The 12,781-nt window shown below is 43.3% G+C and overlaps 1 long non-coding RNA gene across 1 annotated transcript; it reads right to left on the bottom strand.

Moving 5' to 3' along the window:
* Window positions 1-459: 459 nt before the first annotated feature.
* On the bottom strand, window positions 460-11,907 carry LOC116835391 (uncharacterized). Its single transcript, XR_004376178.2, has 3 exons — window positions 11,744-11,907; window positions 4,445-4,634; window positions 460-1,375 (listed from the first exon to the last, which is right to left on the bottom strand). It is a non-coding gene; the product is annotated as an uncharacterized LOC116835391 (long non-coding RNA).
* Window positions 11,908-12,781: the final 874 nt, after the last annotated feature.

Here is a 12,781-nt window from a genome sequence, read left to right on the forward strand (position 1 = left end):
ATCAGCTCCCGTGTCACCTTCGGCACCCGTGCCATAGGTTGCCTACCCCTGCCCTAGATGCATGGGCAGCCAGAGAGGCTCTGCACACTGCCCCCACTCCAAGAGCCTTCCTGGCCGCCCAGGCATCTAGAGGCTACAAGGACTTGGCAGCCGCTTCCCAGGAGCTGCAGTAAGCAATTCTGGGACCCCACATCCACTGCCGCACTCAAACTCCCTCCCAGAGCCCGCACCCCCCCAGCACCCTGCCCCAGCCCCTTCCTGCACTCTCATCCCCAGCCCCACCCCAGAGACCACACCCCCAGGGAGTCCTCACCTCCCCCCCCCCGAGCCCAACTTCCTGTCCCAGTCTGGGCCCTCTTCCTTCACCCCAAACCCCACATCTCTGGCCCTACCCCTGAGTCCACACCCCCAGCCGGAGCCTTCAACCCCCTGCCCCCGCAGCCCCACCCTCTGCCCCAGCTGAGTGAAAGTGAACGATGATGTCAGAGAGCGAGTGATGGAGGGAGGGGGGATGGAGCAAGCAGGGGCAGGGCCTCAGGGCAGGGACAGGGCAGGGGGTGGGGCAAGAGTGTTCGGTTTTGTGTGATTAGAAAGTTGGCAACCCTACCTAGGCCTACAAGGGCAGATGGGATTATTCTTTAAACCTTGCTGATCAGGGAAGCAATTACTGGTACTTGGGAGGGCAAGTGAACTGCTTATGAATCTAGAATGGTTTAATAAAGAGAGGGAATGTCAACTAAAACTCCTAGGTCTATGTGGGGAGAGCCAAGAGGCTGAAACTGAGACAACTGTTTTGCTGTGCTGAGGATGAGGGTAGTCTGTCCTGAAACAAGCTGTATGTTTAACTCACAGGATTAATATTGTATAAAGCATAGAGTCCAAAAGCTGACATTTAGCTCACTCTGAATCCACCATAGCTGTAATGGCAGTCATTTCTTGTTCCCTACCTTTGAAACAAACTGGGTCTCTGCTACTGGGGAGGTATACAGTAATGGAGAGTCAGCAGTACTGTCATAAGCATGTGTTCAAAAATCATGAGTTAATCCCCTAAAACATCATGAGATTTTAAAGAATAATCAGTTTGGGGTTCTTTGCCTACTGAACCTTTAGATTACATTTGGGTCATATTTTCTGGCTTTTCTCCACAACCATCAGGACTAATTACTTTATTTTTAAAATGAAAGCTGAGATTGTCATGACTCCAGGAGCTGGTCTTTAAGAAAAATAGCAGCTACTGGCGAGAGTTAGCAAGGCTTAGTCTCAGAAAGTCTTAAATCTTGTCTCACCTCTCTGAGCATGTGGGTGGCCAAGTGCTCTCTGAAGACATCTAGGAGAAGGAGGAGTGTGTTTTCTGATACCACAGATCTATTAAGAGCTGAAGATAAAAGTGTAGCATTAGGGTAACTTTTCTCATCAGTTCCCAATAATTTGTGGGTATCTACTGCTCTTATAATGCAATAAATACTTGATACAAAAAATTGCTAAATGGTGCTTTGGGAATCATATGGCTTTTTCTAGGCTTTTAAAAACAGTATTCACTCAATATCTAGATATGTATCAAATTATTTTACCTAAAGGCAAGGGCAAAGAACTGATTTTTTGTTTGTTTAATAAAACGGGGAGATAAAAATGAGACTATAGTTCAGGCCAGGCACCAGCAAAACAAGCAGGTGCTTGGGGCGGCAAATTACCAAAGGGGGCATAATCCTGGGGCCCCAGCTCCGACCTAAGGCAGTGTCCTGAGCTGGATCCTGACCGCCCTGCTGTTCTCTGACCAGGTGCCTGCGGCAGAGCAGGGGGAACCGGCTCAGTGGGGAGCATGTCCCTGCTGCTCTCCCACGGGCAGCAGCCCTGCCCTGGTCACAGAGCGCAGGGGGCAATGGCGGAACATGGTGGTCAGGCAGGTCGCTCCTCCAACACCGTCTGCAGGCTCCTTCTCAACTTGTCTCTCCCTCTGCCTCCTCCACCTCCTCTCCCTCTGCGCCACCTCCTGCCTGGGGGGTGCGGAAGGAGAACGGAGTGGCAGCCGGGCTGAGCTGAATTCGTACCACTGCACAGGCCAAGCCCACGGCCGGCTCGCACAGGTCCCGGGGAGCGGGAGGCCCGAGCATGATGCCCTGTGATCAACAGCCACCAGCTGCTTTGCCCTGGGCCCCGGCAGCCAAACCCGCAGCTGCGCCAGCTTGCTCTGCGTGAGAGCTACAGGTGGTGCCCCCGTCTGGCTGGCTCTGTCCCCAGCCACGCCGCAGAGTGACCGCTCAGGACTCTGGGGTGTTGGTGAGGCTGCCCCAAGCTAGGCTCCCCAGGGTCTGCTGCCTCTCCAGCCACGGGGACCCTAGGCCAGTGTGGGAGCCGGGCCGCAGCCCTGCTCTCAGAGCTTCGTCCCCTCCCCACGCTGCATAGCAAGATGTGGGACTGTGAGCAGGGCTGCTACAGCCATTTCAGACTGGGATTGGCACCAGGGGAGTGGAGGTGATTGTGCCTTGGCAGGAGGGACCAGGCAGCCTCCTCCCCCGTCCCCCACTGCTTGCTCCTGCTGGCACGGGGCTGCGACACCCAGCTCCGGAGGGCAGCGCCATGCCCCCGGGCGTGCTCACGGGGAAGGAGAGACAGGAGGCAGAGCTGTTCGGTGTCTCCCATGCAGCTCCAGGCCCCTCTGGCTACGCGGCAGCGACAGCCAGGCTGGGTAGCCCGCCAGCAGCATGACTTGGTCCGACCCGCACGGCCCACATGAGCCATGGGGTTGGCGCTGACGTCCTGCCTATGCCAAGGCCTCTGGCGCAGGAGCAGCCCTAGCTCTCCCCAGGCAGACACAGCCCAGTTCACTCCATGGCCAGCCCAGTGAGTAAATGAGTACACTAGTAGGAAATTGTTTTATTTCACTAACTACAAATTCTCTGTTTTCATTTTTGTTTTAATTTTAAACAGTCAAAAATAAGATAAAAACAAACAAAAAACATTGAAAAGTGCAAACATGTAAAAGCCAAAAGAAAAGGGGGTGGGGGGGACAATTTTATTTTTGCTTGGGATGGCCCTGGTTCAGGCTCACAGAGCATTCAGAAAAAACAAATTGTTGCCTAAACTTTTTGGTTTATCCCCACAACTAAGACAACAGATTTGCCATAAAATAGCTGAGAGCTTGAGGAGCTTTGGGATAATGACTTGCTTATGAGAATGCCAAGTATCCCCTTTCAATCAGAATTCCTATACTTAGTATTGCCACATTCACAGCATCTTTTGAACTTCAATTTACCTAGGTCAGATATAAAAATTAGAGCCACAGCATTTCACTCTGTTAAGATTCATTAGCATGGTAATTAGTTTGTTAAACAGAGCTTACACAAATCATGATATAACCTCACTTTTTGCCTGCATTAGTATTTCAGGCTAAGTAACTATGCCTATTTCTTCCACCTACTCACTTCAACCCACCAAAGTCTCAAAAAGGACTACCAAAAAAACATCTCTTACAATGTAGAATATGTCTGAAAAAATGAACATGTATTTGTGAAGGTCTCTGCAGCTTCTTAGGACAATCTCCAATCTACAGGAAAATATCACCTCTCAGGAAAAGGATGGAACTTACGTATACTATCTTTTGCAAAATAAAAATGACAGGCTTTCAAATGAACAAAGTGTAAGTTCTTCATTTTATTATTAATTATTATTTATATAGTGCCATAGGCAGGCATGGCACTTAATATATACAAAGACAAGATCTCTGACCCAAGGGGAACTTACAACTTGAGCCACATCCTATCTTTGGGATTACTTGTGTATGTAAACCAGAAGGATGTGACCCTTAATCAGACAGCTAAAAAATTTCATGGAGAAGGACTGACGCCAAAAATAAGCTGGGGACTAGGAAAAGCATTTTTCTTTCTTTTCTATTAACATACAGTTGCTCAATGTGTTGTATTTATTTCAAATTTAATGGGCCAGATCTTCAGCCAGTGTAAATTTGCCTAGTTCAATTTAAATGAACTAGTTAAGGATCTGGCCCCATATCTCTTCACCACTGGGTGCAGGACTGGTAATGGGCGGTACCCATGTGGAAATTAGGAATGGAAAGTAAACAATAAGAAGTATCATTAGTGCCTGATTCAGATCTGTGATGTTTTTTCTATTTCTCTTTTTGTCCTGACACTTGATTTATACAATACGCATGTATGATATTATAGAATGAATACAGAAAAGCTGGTGGATGAGAATAAAGGTCCTTTCAATTTCTGTGTGTGTGTGTATACACAAGTGTATGCATATCTACCTATATAAGATTTGAGATGCTCTGAGCTGCTAAAATCAATCAATGTAATTTTTACATAATTCTTCTCGATAGTGTATTGACAAAACAGACTTGATGGATGAGACTTTTTCAGTGTCAGGAGCACATTTCAAAGAAACATGCTGAAATGCCCAAAAGCCAAACCCAATTTCCACTTACTGGGAGTCTCCAGACTCTTCCACTGTTTGCATGCTTCCTCTAATGGGAACATATTCAGCATCAATCTTCACATCCATCCTCTGAACATGATGATTCTCTTTCCTGTGAAGCTTTACTCATTTTGCAGGCACATATGGATATGTGCTACTCCTCCCTCTGCTGCCAGGTAATGTGTGAATTTTCCGGTGTCCTGGAGTAGGTGAGATAGTCAATAAAGTAACAAATACATCCAGAACTTTTTAATTAATTTCTGCATTTGGATCAAGATGATCTGAATCCAAATGGTATTTTTTCTGGTCTGCATCAGAAAAATACAAATGCCCAGACCTAAAGTGTACCATATTATTTTTAGAATTGGTTTTTATTTTCACCACTGCAAGTGGAAAATTCTTTCTCACAGTCTATCAGTCAGCTCAGAACCTATACAATCTTTAGATTTTTTTTTAATGATGTTTACCAGGGCTGGGTAAACTGGTCAAAGAAAATTCCAGACACACTTGTTTATTTTTACAAAAAACTTCTCTGTCAAATGAGTTAGCCCTCTGCAGCCATATCATTCCACTTCTCCTCTGACACAGTTTTAAAAAACAAAAATGAAAGCTTTCCTTCACTGCCTTATCATTACTTCCCCATTACTGAGCTAGCACCCATCAGAATGCTACAGGGTATGTTACTCCCTTTGTTGTAACATCTAACTTAGGTCTAAGGATGAACAACCTATGAAATATTACCAACAAAATTTACCAGAACTGGAAAATAAAATCTGAGAACCTAGTGGATCCTTCAAAGTGTTTATTTACTGCAAGGGAAGTTAAGTGGTTTATATGCAGGAAGAAAAATGGGTGTGTCGAATCAAAATCATCAATATCTAACCAAAGAAATAACAGGAAATGAAAGGTGACACTGTGTTACACTGAGACCAGTGACCTCAAGGGGATGAAATTGGGATCAGCAGGCTGCATGGAAGCCTCTGACCACATTTCTTCTGCCAGCCGTATTGTCTACATCAGCAGATGGCAGGGAGGATGATGATGTAAGAGACCCTATGCCAGCACTGTGGTGATCTCCAGATAAGCCATTTCCTCTGGCACATTTCTGCCAAAAAGATACAATGCAGCCACATTGCATCCAAAAATCAAAAATGCATGAAGGTTTTAACCAGCACAAATGGAGCAGATCTGACCTTTATTACTCTCTATATATAAATAACTCTGATGGAGTCAATCTAGCTGAACAGAAAGGTGTCTGTTTTGGGGGTCTAACACCACCTTTGAAACAAAAAATCTTTTTAGGTACTAAGTTCAAAGTACTCAAATAAAACTGGGTTAATGTTGATAAATGCAAAGTAATGCAGATTGGAAAACATAATTCCAACTATACCTATAAAATAATGGGGTCTCAATTAGCTGTTGCCATTCAAGAAAGAGATCTTGGACTCATTGTGGATAGTTCTCTGACATCATCCTCTCAATGTGCAGCAGCAGTCAAAAAAGCAAACTGAATATTGGGACTCATTAAGAAAGGGATAGATAATAACACAGAAAATATCATATTGCCTCTATATAAATCCATGGTATGCCCACATCTTGACTATCACATGCAGATGTGGTTGCCCCATCTCAAAAAAGATATATTGGAATTGGAAAAGGTTCAGAAAAGGGCAACAAAAATGAACAGGGGTATGAAACAGCCACCATATGAGGAGAGATTAATAAGACTGGGACTTTTCAGCTTAGAAAACAGATGACTAAGGGGGGCTATGATAGAGGTCTATAAAATCGTGACTGGTGTGGAGAATGTAAATAAAGAAGTGTTATTTACTCCTTCTCATAGCACAGGAACTAGGGGTCACCCAATGAAATTAATAGGCAGATTTAAAACAAACAAAAAGGAAGTATTTAGTCACACAATGCACAGTCAACCTGTGGAACTCCTTGCCAGAGGATGTTGTAAAGGCCAAAACTATAACAGGATTCAACAATAACTAGATAAATTCATGGAGGATAGGTCCATCAATGGCTATTAGCCAGGATGGGCAGGGATGGTATCCTTAGCCTCTGTTTGCCAGAAGCTGGGAATGGGCAACAGGGAATGGATCACCAGATGATAACCTGTTCTGTTCATTCCCTCTGGGGTACCTGGCATTAGCCAGTATTGGAAAACAGAACATTGGGCTAGATGGACCTTTGGTCTGACCCAGTATGGCCTTTCTTACGGGTCTTTGTTCCTTACTGCAAAATGAGTCCCATGGTCAGTGAGTTTTAAGACAGCATCAAGTCTGTGTTTTGATTTTCCTCCTGGAAATTAGAAGTTCTTTGTTGAAATGCAACAGATTTTAGGATTGTGAAAAGACAGATTAGATATTACAAAGCTCAGTGACACCCAGTGGACATGGCAATGAAAAAGTATGGAGGCAATGACAAAAAATCACCGTCCCCCTGCTATCATACAGGCTTCGACAGAGTTAAATGAGCTGTCCTCAGAGTGCACTATTGTTCTGCTGGTTCAGACAAATGGGTTTCATTTTATTGCATTTGATAACGTTTTTCGATTGATTCTGGTGAGTCACCATGCCTTACAGCACAGGTTGTTATTCTCAGAACAGCATCTAATGCCCTTCACAACATAATGGTTTTCCTTAAAACAGGCAGGTGTCATCAAAGCTAAAATGATCAGTGGAAGCAGTTTCTCAGACTTTGTGAATCAAATTAAATCAATTCTGCATCAGCACAATAACCATAACAACCAGAAATACCAAGAGACCAAGACAAAATAATGATATTTTTCTCTTCTGTCAATGTTTGGACAGCATGAAGATCCAGTAGAATCCACAATTCATAATCCCAATGCACAGCAGGAATGGTGTCAAAATATGTGTTTTCAAGTCACAAGTGCTGTTCTTAATGAGACTAAACATATTTTTCACTGGAATAATTAGGAATACCAAGAACTGTAACTTCAGTTTTAGAATGCAGACAACCAGAGTAGAGACTTTGCTACCTCATCTATGACCAAATTCTTAAAAGTGAAGCTAGGATTGTTTGTCCTTTTTCACCCTCACAGAGGATTGTCTTTCCCTCTTCACCCTTACATTGAGTTAATAACAATGGGAGGTGAACCTCTAAAAGTTTCAAAAATGTAGATAGGTTTGTAATAACAAAAGCAGTGTATCTAATAATTAGAGCAGAAAACGAAAACTCAAAACTCCTATAGTCCAACTCTTCCACTGACTCAATGAGTAATATTGGAAAAGCCACCTCTCTGTATGCCATTGTTACCCATATATTGAAAAAGGGATGATGATAATATCTATTTACCTAACAGGAGTGCTGAAAGAATTCACTGTTTGCAAAGTGTTTTAGGAACTCCAAAAGACACAATAAAAGTGGAAGTATTATTACTGCCATTATTATCCATAGGTTCTGAATCTTATTTTGAACCTCTGGATTGGAAATATCAAAAGAACAGGCTCTCCAGCAAACTTTGCAGTACTACTTCTTTGCGGGAAAGTCAGAACTCCTGCCAGAGTAGTGTCTTTCTTAGTATTCATACTTGTGATCATATCAAGCAAGTGCGGAGGCCATAAAACAAATTAAGAGTTAGCTAATTTTTTTCCAAATCTCCCATTTGAGTTTTGGACGGTTTTTCTTTTATCCATACAAGTTTGTCTGTCCTTACTTTTTGGCATTACAGTCAGACAGGTGTGCTCTGTAGTTTAGACAAAGACTGATTAAAATCTAGTAGGGTTGTTTTAAACCTCTTTTTTCTGGATTTTTCTTAAAACTCCTAAAAAAGTTCTGAAGAAGAGATTTAATCTTATTCAACTCCTTCCTTCCTGTCTGTTTGTTAGCAACTAGAAACATGTCCAAGCCACAAAACAGATCATGCTTCAAATTTTCCCAAGATTTGAAGGTATTCAGAATCACAGTGCTGGGTTGAGCGGCCATAATAATAGAGAAAGGCCCAGATCCACAAAGGGATATAAGCCCCTAAATCCCAGATGTGATGCTACTGGGATCCACAAATCCTCCATTCAACTGTTGCCAAACCCTATAGGTTCCTAAACTCACTCAGCACATAAATTTTCACTGTAAAAGTTTCCTAGGCACTTAAGTTTCTGCCTCTGGCCATGTGCACTACTGCCTTAGGCATCTGGACACCTGCCTATCTCACTCCTAAACCCAGGGCTGGCTCCAGGCACCAGCATTCCAAGCTGGTGCTTGGGGCGGAAATCTGCAAGGGGCAGCAGTCCCTGTTGTTTTGCCCCCAGCAGTGCATCGAATTGCCGCTGCGGACGGCAGGGGCAGTCCGTGTGCCCTTAGGGCGGCATGTGTGTTTCTGCTGTGGCGGCAATTCAGCAGCAGCTTCTGTTTAGCTGTCCGCTGCAGCTTCAGCTAACCATAGAAGCTGACACCGAATTGTCGCCGCCACGGAAACACGCCTGCCGCCCAAAGGGCATACGGACTTACCCCGCCATCCACCGCAGCAATTCGGTGCACTGCTGGGGGCAGCGAAAATTGTAGAGCCGGCCCTGCCTAAACCCCAGTATAATCATCAAAATAAGTGAAGATAGTGTCACCCCACCTATCTTGCCTGTAGCCCAATCCACAAGGAATATTCACAGCATGCCTAACTCCACATAAAATCAGTGCGTGGGACATGCTTTAGCCCAGTGGTTAGGGTACTCACCAAGGCTATGGAAGACTCCACTTCAACTGCCCCATCTGCCTGATGTAAAAAGGGAATTTGAACTTCAATTTCCCACTTCTCAGGTCAGGGCCCTAACCACCGGAGTATAGCATGCTCTGGTAGGGGGCACTCTCAGTTGCGCTTGTTGAAGTTGTTCCACTTTGTGACACTAATGAAATATGCAGTGAACCACAAAAAGTGTGATTCTATAGCCCAATGGTAAGGGCACTCACCTGAGATGGAGGGAACTCCTTTTCAAGCCCCTTCTCCACAAAGGGCAGAAAAGGAAATTGAACAAGGGTCTTCCACATTCTAAGTGAGTCCTCTAACCACTGGAATAAAGGTTATAAGACAGCTTTATGTCCTCCCTACCCATTTTGTATGGAGTTACTCATGCGCTACCATCATTCTTGCAAGAAACAACATAGGCGTCCAACACCAGGAGATAGTCCCCAGCTAAAGATCACAAACAGGGATAGGCACCTAACTTTGGTGCCTAACTCTATGTGAGGGGCAGCGTTTACGACGCTCCCTTCTTGTCAACATCTCCCACTGGCTAATTTAGGCGACTCCCACCTAGTGTGCTGGCTTTTGTGGCTCTCATTCTCAGGCACCCATCTCTCCACATGCATTGTATAAGGGTCCTAAGGTGCCTAATCCAGCATTTGTGGATTCCACTAATTTTTCAGGCACCTACAAGTTAGGTGTTGCAATGTCTAAGTTTCTTTGTGACTCCAGGACAGGAAGTTCAGATGCAAATTTGGAATTTCCCAGTTTCAACTTGTTTTGATCCTGAGTTTTAATTCAAGTGCAATCTCTGTTAGAAAAATTACAAAGCCTTGACCTATCGTACAGAAGAAAGTTCAGCACCATCCTCCAGTGGAGCAGGACCTGTCCTTTTATACTCATGAGGAGCTTTACATCTGTTCCTGAGCTTTCCGTTCAAATTAGCTGCTTGTCAATTCTATTACCAAACAAACATGAAGCAGCTGTAGCTCTCAAACTCTGATTAGTATTAAACCCTCCAAATCCAGCCCAGCTTAGACAGCCTCCCTACAGATCTACTCAATTGATTAACTCCAACTGGTTCGCTGCTAAAACTAATCTATTAATTTAACAATCTGAAAAAGCTTCAGATAAAATGCTTCACACCAGAGGGATCCAAACAATAAATTAAGTAAAACACCAATGGAGACACCACAGAAGTGATTTAGGGGGGATAAGTAACTTTACGTTTTAAATCAGTGAGTTTTCTTTTGCCTTATGGCACTAAAACTGTGGATTATTTTATTGATTCAACACTCATTGTTTTCCTTTGCAGAACACTGGAGGACTGGAATAATGTTATTATTAGTCTTCTGAGAGAGGTAGCATAGAAGACTCTAGGAACCACAAACTAATCAGCCTGCTATCTGCTGCCTATGGTGTCTGTGGCAAAGTATTGAACAATTGATTTACAGCAAAGCTGGATTCCAACCATACTAAAGAATAGCATCTCGATCTGAACTTTCCACAACATATACCACCTCTGTGCAATCAACAAAATACAGGAAAAGATGACAAGCTATAACTCATCAATTTGCATTATCTTGTTAAGTCACGATGCGATGTGTAAAATATTATATAGGAAGAAAGTTGGTTACATACAACATACCTACTGATCTACTGGTTTGGGGGTGCTAATCAGAACAGTGAAGGGCTGTGTCCTGTAACCCTGAGTGCTTCACAATGCCTTGCTGCTGTAGCTCCCCACCTCGGGCACTCACAACCAGCCTACAAGCTTGCAGGTCACACCCTGAGTGTCTGTATGCTTAGACAAACCTGGTTCAGCAGCTCCGACCGCAACAGCCTCTCTACAGCCCCAATGTGGCTTCCATAGCCCAGGTTACTACTTGCAGGGTGACCCCAATACACTCCCAATTCAGAACTTTCCCAAAACCGTGTGCTCTGTAATGTCCAGCCCTCTCCTGGACAGTAATAAGGTTTGATTTTCCTCTAAAGACACAAAAGTACATCAGATCTTATTAACTTAACTGGCATAAAGACACCTTCCATTTAAACACAGCACTGAGTTGGTTTATATGAACAATAAAACAAGTTTATTAACTAAAGAAGATAGGTTAAGTGATACCAATTAAAAGGAATAAAGCTAGAAAGGGTTACAAGCAAATAAAAGTGAAAACACACACAGGCTTTGTTCAAGATGTTTTTCTTGCCTATATTCAGTTCCCAGAGACTTCAAAACACACACTTTGGTTGAATGGCCCATCTTTCTCAGCTTGCAAGAACTCTGTTCGCTTGTGTCTGGCTAGTGGATGGATGCCAAACATGGCTTCTCTCCTTGCTTATATCTTCCAAAGTTCAATGATTTTGTTTCAAGAGGCAGGATGGCTCCATGCTGTTCCTTCCTTTCTGTGGGCTTCCTATGCCCTTGTATATAAATGGGACTTCCATTGTTTTGATTCCACCATCTTAAATTGACATAGGAGATAAGTAAATAGTTACCTTCTCTCCTGTGTAGAGGGTACCTGTTTCTCCCCACATGGCCACAGACTTCACAACATAATATCATTAGTGTTAGTACATACATTTCACAATTATATTACTCACCAAGGTGTCATTAGCTTTCACTCTTATAATGCAGTAATATTGCATATGGTCAGTTGATTCAACTGCTTTCCTACAGAACCATGAGGGCTAGAAATGACCTCTTTTAAAATAAAAGCTGAGATTCTCGTGTAATCGCTTCACTCCAGGAGCTGAAGCTTAAAGAAAAACACCAAAAGTTACAGTTACAAAAAAATCATGAGATTGACATCACATATTATAAAATAGGTTCTATATACTATATAATACTATTAGATGTTACATGCAGATGGCAAAAAAGAACAAAGATCCAGTAGTTAAGGTGCAAGCCTGGGATTTGGGAGACCCCAGTCCAGTTCCCTGCTCTATCACAAATTTCATGTGTGATCCTGGGACCTTGATTTCAGTGGGAATTAGACACCAAAGTACTTTTAAAAATCTGGCCCTTAGTCTCCCTGTGACTCAGTTTCCCATCTGTAAAATGTGAATAATAATACTTCTCTATGTTGTGGGGCATAATACATTACATACATTCTGAAGATAAATACATTAAAGATTATGAAGCATTCAGCTGTTATGGTAATGGTAGAAGTAGAGAACTATCTTAGGTTTAAAAACACTTGGAAAACAAGAAGCCAGTTGGCAAAACAACTAACAACTAACCATTACAAAATGACTAACAATGATCACTGCATTTTTATGACTAAGGCCATTGAGCAATCATGATCACTGTCCTGTTGTGACTGGCATCCCACAAGTTCTTTCCCAGGCTAACTGAAATGAAGTTTGTTGCAGCTGTCCAGCCTAGAGGTCACAAATGTTTCAAAAGCAAAAAGTAATGCAGCAAGCAGACAGAGTAGCAAAACACAATGTTTTGTTAGGCTATGTTTACATTTAAAACACTACAGCTGTAGTTAATCCACCTTCCCGAGAGGCAGTTGCTAAACCAAGCACTGCCTACATGGGGAGTTAAGTCGTCTCTCAGGGGTGTGGATTTTTCATACTCCTGAGAGATGTACCTATGCCGATGTAACTTCTCAGTGTAAACCAGCCCCAAGAAGC

This window comes from Chelonoidis abingdonii, chromosome 5 (genome assembly GCF_003597395.2).
Source record: "Chelonoidis abingdonii isolate Lonesome George chromosome 5, CheloAbing_2.0, whole genome shotgun sequence".
NCBI classification, from domain to species: Eukaryota; Metazoa; Chordata; order Testudines; family Testudinidae; genus Chelonoidis; species Chelonoidis abingdonii.